The following is a 9,712-nucleotide window of genomic DNA, read 5'->3' on the forward strand; positions in this document are numbered from 1 at the left end:
GTCATCAGTGTGTTGCTTAGGTCTTGATATTTTGATTAGTCTGATGTCACTGAAAAGTGAGGTTTTGAAAACTCATCTGGGTATCCTAATTCTGAGGAGAAAAAAGTGAAGAAGGATGTAACTGGCTCGTTCACCCACAGATACAGCCCCAATTCTGCCTAAGAGGGGAAGGAAATCACAAGTAGAACTTGAGGGGTGCTGCTTCCTTGGTTTCAGTGAATGACCAGGAATCTCCTCCTCCACTCTCTCAAGTTCTCCTAGTTGCTATTTCTCCCTCCAAGCAAGGACCTGGCCAGACTTGCAGGAGCCCCCTATTCCTAAACAATTCCAAAGGGAGATGGGAAGGTCTCCAAGGAGATATTGGACTTCCCGCCACTAAAGGCAGTTGGGGGCTAGGTGGTAACAATAGCTTACGGTGAATGAAGTCGGTGATTCATGATCTCTGGACCAGGCTTGATTACTCAAGAGCTTTTGTGAAGCAGAGTGTCATTAAAGCAAGAAAAAGGACAGAGAAAGCTTCTGACATAGACATCAGAAGGGGGACAGAGAGTGCCCCCCCTCACTAGTGTTAGTAAGAGAGTTAGATACTTTTTAAATTAGTTATTACAATAAATCAAAAGAATGCAGTAAAGATCTTACTAGACTCACTCCCATAATTTGCATTTTAAAATAACAGGATTAGCCAGAAGGTTTTCAGGAAGGAGAAACTGTCCTCAAGCAGGATACATTGTTGTTATATGCTGCTGCTAAGTCACTTCAGTGGAGTCTGACTCTGTGTGACCCCACAGACGTCAGCCCACGAGGCTCCCCCGTCCCTGGGATTCTCCAGGCAAGAACACTGGAGTGGGTTGCTATTTCCTTCTCCAATGCAGGAACGTGAAAAGTGAGAGTGAAGTCGCTCAGTCGTGTCCGACTCTTAGTGATCCCATGGACCTCAGCCCACCAGGCTCGTCCGTCCATGGGATTTTCCAGGCAAGAGTACTGGAGTGGGTTGCCATTGCCTTCTCCATGTTGTTATATAATCCTTAGTTTAAACTGAGTTGTTTGTTGTGTAATCATCAGTTCTGGACTTAAAGAAAAAAACGTTTTATGTGACTGAGGAATGTAGAGAAAAAAAGATGTTTGCCTTTCCTCCTCCTTGAGAATTCCAGCCCCTTATCTGCTTGGAGAGCCCCAGACCCCTTTCTCCTCCTTGGGGACCCCAGACTTCTTTCAACCTGCCTAGGAATTGACTCTCTCAATAAGTAGAAAATTAAAAGATGAGACTAAGCTACAAGGCATGTCAGACCAGTTATGTCTGATTACACAACCCAAAGTGTCCCAAGATTTCATTAGCCCAAAACTATAAAGTCACACCTCTTTAATATACATGTTACCATGACTCCAGGACTGCAAGGAGGTCCAACCAGTCCATCCTAAAGGAGATCAGTCCTGGGTGTTCTTTGGAAGGACTGATGTTGAAGCTGAAACTCCAATACTTTGGCCACCTCATGCGAAGAACTGACTACATTGGAAAAGACCCTGATGCTGGGAAAGATGGAGGGCAGAAGGAGAAGGAGACGACAGAGGATGAGATGGTTGGATGGCATCACCGACTCAATGGACATAGGTTTGGGTAGACTCTGGGAGTTGCTTATGGACAGGGAGGCCTGGCGTGCTGCGGTTCATGGGGTCACAAAGAGTAGGACACAACTGAGTGACTGAACTGAACCAAACCATGACTCCAAGTCGTCTTCTCTAGAATGTGAGTAGCTGATTCCCACTGGATCTTAGTTTTCTTTCTTGTTTGTTGGTAGCAGGAATCACAGAAGAAACCCAACATGATCCTGGCATTTGCAGTTTCCTCCCCAGGTACACTTGCCACCTTTGCCGCTGCTCCACATCTCCCAGACCATGAGATGCCATCCAGGGACTGGACTGTTTCCTCCTTGATGCTGGATACTGCTGCTGCTCTTCCCAAGGCATGTCTCTCCAACATGGACATAGGCTTCATCCTTCCCTCCCCAAAGCTCAGAGAAGACCAGCATGTGAGTGTCCAAAAAATGTCTGACAGAAGATTTGAGTCTCACGGGAGTCATGACACTGAAATGGAGAGACTCCTAAACTGGAGAGGACATATCACAGCTTTCTGAGTTTGTGAGTCCACACACTCACAGGGGGAGCCTCTATCAGAGCTGGCTCCATGGCCTTCAGCTTGTGCAATCACACAGACCCCCATGCTTACCAGGGCCCCACATTTAATGTTCTGCTGTTGCCATCTTTGTTTGTTTTGGTTTTTTAAGTAATTTGTGTTGGAGTACCGTTGCTTTACAATGTTATGTTTATTGTTTCCATCTTGAAATTCTTAATACAGTTTTGAACAAGAGGCCCTGAATTTTCATTTTGCCTTGAGTCTTGCAAATTATGTAGCTACTTACACTCTCTACTTTTTAATTGAGATATAAGTGGCATATATATAACAGTATATTTATTTTAGGTATACAATATAATGATTCACTATTTGTACATATTGTGAAAAGATTTCCGCAATAATTCTGGTTACAATTCACCACCATACGTTGTTACAATCACGCCCTCTATAAACCATTACTCTCCCAAACTCCTGACCTGCCTATGTTTGCAGAGACCAGATCACTCTCACCACCCAAAGTGTCTATGATTATGCCCCTTGTACCTGGAGTTCTGGTCCAACCCCAGGCACAAAACTGCTCCAGAGATCCAACCTTACCCACAACAAAGTAGGTCACTTATGAGAGATGAAACTGTCCGCCAAGTACCATAACCACAAGGCAGTGTATAAGGTGCTCTGATTTTAATATGAATAGATAACCAGCATATATCTGGGGGTCATACAGATCAGATCATCCAAATGTGGTTATCTAAAGATCCAGATGGGGCTTCCCAGGTGGCGTTAGTGGTAAAGAACATCCCTGCCAATGCGGGAGACATAAGAGACGCATATTTCATCCTGGGTTGGGAAGATCCCCTGAAGAAGGGAATGGCAACCCACTCCAGTATTTGTGCCTGGAGAATCCCATGGACAGAGGAGCCTGGCAGTCCATAGGGTCGCACAGAATCGAACACAACTGAAGTGACTTACAAAAGATATTTGGTCCCAAGCAGACCAAAAACTGAGGAGGGCATGGCAATCCACTCCAGTGTTCTTGCCTGGAGAATCCCCACGGACAGAGGAGCCTGGCGGGCTACATTCCATGGGGTCACAAAGAGTCGGACAGTACTCAGCAACTAAGCACAGCACAGACCAAAAACCAAGCAAACAACCAAGTTTACCTAAGACATGGTTTGGTTGAGGGATTTGGAACTACACAGACTTACTCTGCACATAGATGTTTTGAGGAAAAGCCAGAATGTTTCATGATACCAGAACATTCTGAAAATTTTGTTGTTCTCATTTCACCTCCATCCTTCATCTCCCCAGTCTCCCACCCTTTCCTTCTCCTCCCTTCCTCCACTCCACCTTAACCCCTTTAGGGCAGTTTAAGTAACTTTCTAGACCAGACCCTCATGGTATCTCCCCAGCAGGAGTCCTATAGTCTATAGAAGTTCCAAGACTTGGGGATACGGGGGTGATGGTCTACTGATGCCCAGCTCCAGTCACAGCTGGGAAATGGCAAAAACAAGAACCTGGAAGAAATGGGTCACTGCCCATGCTTGGCAGGAGCAACCGCTGTGCCTGAGCTTTTATTCTGGGAACAAATCTTTGCTCTCTTCACCAGTGACCCACATGACCCATAATTCCCAACAGCAATAAAATGGAGCAATAAAGAAGGGCTGATTCCACATTTGTGGGGTAAGTGTTCCCTCCTAAGAGAAGAAAGATGGAGAGACATAATGCTTTCGTGGAGACAAAAGGAAATGAGAGATTCTGAGAAAATGAGATTTTTAGAAAAAAGTCTGAGGCTTGACTGACTACCCCTAGATGCCCTCACCGGGGGAAAAAAAAAAAAAAACTTCTTCTTTTTGTAATCCCTCTTCCTATTTTAAACACCCCTTCTTTTCCTTTCAAGGTGAGGTAATGGGGAATGAGTGTCCACTGAGCCAAGTCAAGCTGAGAGCTTGGAATCATGGGAGCCAGCAGCGATCTTGGCAGAACTCAGCTATTTGTTGAATGGGTCCTGGAAACGCGCACTGAATTGGCTTCTTCGTCCTTCCTGCAAACAAGATTGGAACAAGATTCATCTACTGCCTGAAGTGGTGACTTTGTGACCTCTTGGCCTTAGTCACGTCCTCTCTCCCACCCCAGCCCCAGGGACTCTTTCTCTTTTCCTTGGCTGCCCCAGAGTCCCAGAGTATTATATATCCGTCGGCAGCAGAGGGCGATCTGTCCCTGGAGAATGACCAGGTCAGCTCCCACCTCTCGCACGCACCCAGATCGCTAATGACTTGCAGCTCCATCAACATAAAGCTACCTCTTCACAAAGGAACATTGTCACTAAGCATTTTCCTTTTCATTCGAGAAAGCTCACTGTCTCAGCTAACCCCTTCCCCCTCCCTCCTGCCTTCAGGCTCTCTCGCTTTCCTCTCCCAACCTCTGGGAAGCAGCAGGAAATGAACAAGGTCCACAGTGCAGAAAAACAAATCCCAGGGCCCTGATGAGGGAAACCACAGGGAAATGACCAAGTGGCATTAGCAGCTATAGGCAGCTCTGTGTGTATGTGTGTGTGTGTCTGTGTGTGTGTCTGTGTGTGTGTCTGTGTGAGAGAGAGACAGCCAGAGAAGGAATGTGTGTGTGTATCCAATACAAGTACTTGCTAAATTTCAGTATACAGAAAAATCATCTGGAGAGCTTGTTAAAACGCGGCTTCCTGGGCCTCACCCAGGAATTCTGATTAGTAGGTCTGGAGAGGGGCCCAACAGTTACACTCTTCATACTCCCAAGATATTTTCATGCTGCTAGTGGTAGATCACATCTTGAGTAGCACTGTTGTACACCAAATGCAGTGAATAGACTCTACAGATCTAAGTCAGGGGCTTTTTTGAATAAAATCCTGATAAGGTGAATTCCCCTAGAACAGTCCAGATCCTTCCAAATCCAGGCCAGAAGATCTTATCGCTCAGCCTCCTGCCCTTGCCTCCCCTTGGAAAAGGATCAGAGACTTTATCAAGCAGAGCATTGTTTGGAGGGGGATGAGTTCAAATAATAGGCTGGTTCTCCGTTAACTGTTTATCTCATCCCCAAAAGCAGGAGATCCCACAGGCCCTGCTTCAAAGTAGGCAGCGAATGGAGATTCTGTCTGCATGCTGTCTCTACCACGGCTGTGATCAACAGCTTGTGGCCCAGAGGCCTCTGACCCCTACCTTCAGCATCCTGCAAACTTTTCTATAGTCACAGAGGTTTGTGGAATAAGCTGGTTATTCTCCAGATAGCTGAGCACTCAAAGACACTTAGAGTGTCTTAAGGAGAGCCACTGGCTTCTGTTTCTGCACCAAAAGATAACAAGACAGAGAAAAGTCTAGCAAACCCAGTCCTAGTCCTTAAGGAGCCCATAGGCCCATAGGAGAGAAAGAAATGTAGTATGTGAGAGCAAATGTACCAAAATGAGCAGAGAGATAGCAAAAAAAAAAACAAAACCCTGAAGCCATCAGAGGAAAGGGAAGTCATCCTGAAATAAGCGAGATTGCACTGAGATGGGAAGGGTCAGTATGAGTTCACCAAGGAGACAAAAGGTCAAGGGCAAGAGCCATCTGCTTGGGATGGGAAATGCTGAAATATAAAAGGCAGGCTGGGATGAGGGTCCTCTTTCAGAGCACCTGGTATTTCAGCCCACTTTGGGCATTTATCACCACTCCAGAACCAAAAGGGAGACCAAATGGGAAGATTAGATTTCACAAACTCCTGTTAATAACTGTCAGCAGGAGGAACTTTCCCTGCCAAGACCTTCTGGCTCCCCGGGAAGACACTGGGCGGGGGTGGGGCCACTGTGTGAGCCAGAGGAGATCGATGGGTCTAGAGGACTGATGCTCAGCTTCCTCGCGTGACCCTTTACTTGGCTCTGGCAGCTAAAGGGCTAGCAGCTGGCTGTGCCAGGCTATAGCAGATTAGCAAACGGGCAGAAACCACAAAAGAGCCCAGAAGATCGCTTTGTGAGCACAAGAAAGCCACTCCCAGTGACTCCAGAATGACTCAGGAGGATCACGAAGGAGAGGTTAGGTTGTTTAAAGACCCTGGCTTCGGCTGCTGCTGCTGCTGCTGAGTCGCGTTGGTCGTGTCCGACTCTGTACGACCCCACAGACGGCAGCCCACCAGGCTCCTCTGTCCCTGGAGTTCTCCAGGCACGAACCCTGGAGTGGGGTGCCATTTCCCTGGAGTAGGGAACAAAGAGCCCTGTTTGGTTACTGCTACCATGACCCAGTTTCTTCCCCTGGGCTCATGAGGGGATCCAATTAACATGGAGACCGGCAGGGCTGCTAGGGGTTCCAGCATGGTAATCCTTTAAGAAGGGTATAGGACCACAGATTGTTTTGAAGGACTCAATTTCCAGGCCCACTCTTTTCATTCGTGTTCTTCCATAAAATTGGCATGCCTCAGAGGGCATCTGCAACCCTGGTTTTCTTTTCCTATCTCTTTCGCAACTGCCCTCTTGCCATTTTACAGGAAAAAAAAATTTACCTCTCCCTCTTCCCTAATCTTGTTAAATGATGCATTCATTGCTCTAGGGTATAAAATCCTCCGGGACTTCAAAGGGACAATCCCACAATTATTTTAATCCAAGGAGCCATAAACACCTCCCCATTTTTTTCATCCCCCGAAGAGACAAATTCCCAATAAAATTTCACTTCTTAAGAAGTGAAATAATGCTAATTTCACTTCTTAAGAAGTGAAATAATGCTGACTAATTATAAAGAGTTGTAATATCTGTTGTTTTGATAAATGCTACCTCTAGTCACAGCACTACTTTTTAAACAATTAGAACCTCCTGTCATTGGAAATATTTAAAAATGAAAGTCAACTGACGTATTTTTTTCTGACAGAACAGTATGTATAACAGAGAATCAATAAAATACTTTGTTACCAAATTATATTAAGACAAGGTTGGGACTTCCCTGGTGGTCCAATGATGCAGGGGGCCCAAGTTTGACAACTAAAAGATCCACAGTCTGCCTTAACTAAGACCTGGTACAACCAAATAAATAAATAATACATTTAAAAATTAATTTCATTTATTTTTGTGCTTGGTCTTCATTGCTATGTGGGCATAAATAATCATATTTTTTTAAAGGAAAAAAAATTACGTGAAAGAGGGATCAAAATATGATTTCAGGACTTCTCTGATGGTGCAGTGGATAGGACTCTGCCTCCCACACAGGTTTGATCCCTGGTTGGGGAAGATTCCACATGCCACATTGCAACTAAGCCCTTGAGTCACAACTCTTTAAGCTTACAATGATAAATGTTAGATGTCAAGTTTAAAATGTATATAGAGAGGGCTTCCCTGGTGGCTCAGTAGTAAAGAATCTGCCTGCCAAACAGGAGACTCAGGTTCGTTCCTGGGGTGGGAAGATGCCCTGGAAAAGGTAATGGCAACCCTCTCCAGTATTCTTGCCTGGAAAATCCCATGGACAGAGGAGACTGGCGGGCTACAGGCAGTTGAGTCACAAAAGTCAGGCACGACTGAGTGACTGAAAAAGAAAAAAATGTACGAAGAGATATAGTTTTTCAAACCTCCTTCAGAAAGATCCAGGAGCAAAAACATTTGAGGATTTTGGCTCTAGGCTATAGACATTTTCAGAGTGGTAACCTAGAAGGGCTGTGACTCAGCACCATTCCAAGACTCATTGGGCGGGACCAGACCAATCTTCAGCTTTCTCCTCAGACCCTTTCACCCCAGCTCCCAGCAACCAATACCAATTACTCACTTTGAAGTCACACAGACTCAGGCGTTTGCAGACTCAGTCACGTACACAAATACCCAGGTACCCTTGGGCAAGGTATTTAACTTTTCTGTGTCTCAGCTTTCTTCTAATTTGTAAAATGAGAATAATATTTACTGCTTCTTCCATTTCTACTACTTTTTCTACTACTACCACTACTTTTAAGCGTACTCATTTAACAGAAAAAAAAAAGGAATGAGAAACAGAGGTCAAGCCAGATGTCAAAGGTCATCTGATTGGTCAGCTGCAAAGAACTGAAACCCTGGGAAGCCAGGATTTGGCCCACCCACCTCTAATTTCCAGCAGTGACTCAGAGCTTACTAGAGAATCTGGAGCAAAGGTTCCTAACACCTTTTCCTGACACAAGCATTGAGAACAATCCATTCTTTCACAGGTTTCGGCTAAGCATTGTCCAGAAGCATCCATAGCCACAATAGGGAGCCAAAGCTTATACACAAAGTTCTCTTGTCTCCTTGTCCTACAGCTCAACCCCCTAATCACAAAACAGATGTAGGTAATTGCTAAAACCTCCTATCACTTCTCATTTGTCCATTAAATGCTAGAAATCTTAGATTTTAAGACTCTAATAACTAGGAGGGACTTTAGAAATCAGACTGTCCTTGCTTTGTGGCCCAAACCCTTCCCACCAGTCATTCTGCACTAGGGTTTCAAAGACCCACTTCCATCTCTCTCTAGTTGGATCTCCTTGATGCTAGCTGGCCTTAATACCCTGAAACAAAGACAGGTGATTGGAGTTAGTAGGTAATGAGAGGGGAGCACTTTTGACTCTATTGACCAGTGATTCTCAAACTCTTAAAGTTCATAATGCTTCTTGATTAAAAATTAATAATAATAAATACTGATATAGTCCTTTAATGTGAATTGAAACAATGCTTGGGATTTACATATGTGTTTTGAATTTATACTGATCTGTGTCCTTGGGAAGATTGAGGATGCTGCAGGGAATCATTCCACCTCTTTACCCACCCCACATGTGTCTAGACCCCACATTCTGACACTGACACACACCTCTTGGCTCCATGTGGGGTACATGCAACTGACCAACAAACATGAATTGAAAGAGGTGTGAGCACACATATGTGGGAGCATGGGGATGGGATGGAGGGGGAGTTGCCAAGAGGGAAGAAGATGAGTTATATATAAGCAGAGGAGAACAGTAGGGGTGGGGCCAGAAGGAACAATTTATGAAAATACCACTGTTCTTCCCGACTCATTAAATAAAAGTAACAGACAGGTCAGAGATTTAAGACTCAGAAGGTGGAAAGGGCCCAATTGCACAATCTTGTAAAGGATTTCTATTTTGAAACTTTAAGGTGCTCTTTTGTCAGTTCCTCCTGTTCTTATAGTCTGTTTACTGTTCTAAACTGTCCTGATCTCTCTTTAATTCTTGCCAGTCCCTCTTTCCCCTCTGTTAGAGTAATTACACTGCAGCCCTGCCAAATTCACACAGATTAAGATCAGAGGGGCTTCATTTATCATACAATCCAGTTTTTTTAAATTTTGACTTTGATGACACAGTTAAGAAGTACATTTTACGCCATGACCTAGTACCTCTAGTAAACACAATTATAGTGTCAGTCTCTCAGTCGTATCTGACTCTTTCCAACCCTGTGGAGAGTAGCCCACCAGTTTCCTCTGTCCATGGGATTCTCCAGACAAGAATACTGGAGTGGGATGCCATGCCCTCCTCCAGGGGATCTTCCTGACCAGGGATCGAACCCAGGTCTCCTGCATTGCAGGCAGATTCTTTACTGTCTGAGCCACCCAGGAACCCTCTAGTATATATACAATATAACCA

The 9,712-nt window shown here is 44.9% G+C and overlaps 1 long non-coding RNA gene across 1 annotated transcript; it reads right to left on the minus strand.

Annotated features, from left to right (window-relative positions):
* Positions 1 to 3,884: 3,884 nt before the first annotated feature.
* On the minus strand, positions 3,885 to 9,371 carry LOC123334021. The gene is made up of 2 exons (XR_006551736.2): positions 7,879 to 9,371; positions 3,885 to 4,172 (listed from the first exon to the last, which is right to left on the minus strand). It is a non-coding gene; the product is annotated as an uncharacterized LOC123334021 (long non-coding RNA).
* Positions 9,372 to 9,712: the final 341 nt, after the last annotated feature.

Source organism: Bubalus bubalis, chromosome 6, assembly GCF_019923935.1.
Source record: "Bubalus bubalis isolate 160015118507 breed Murrah chromosome 6, NDDB_SH_1, whole genome shotgun sequence".
NCBI lineage: Eukaryota > Metazoa > Chordata > Mammalia > Artiodactyla > Bovidae > Bubalus > Bubalus bubalis.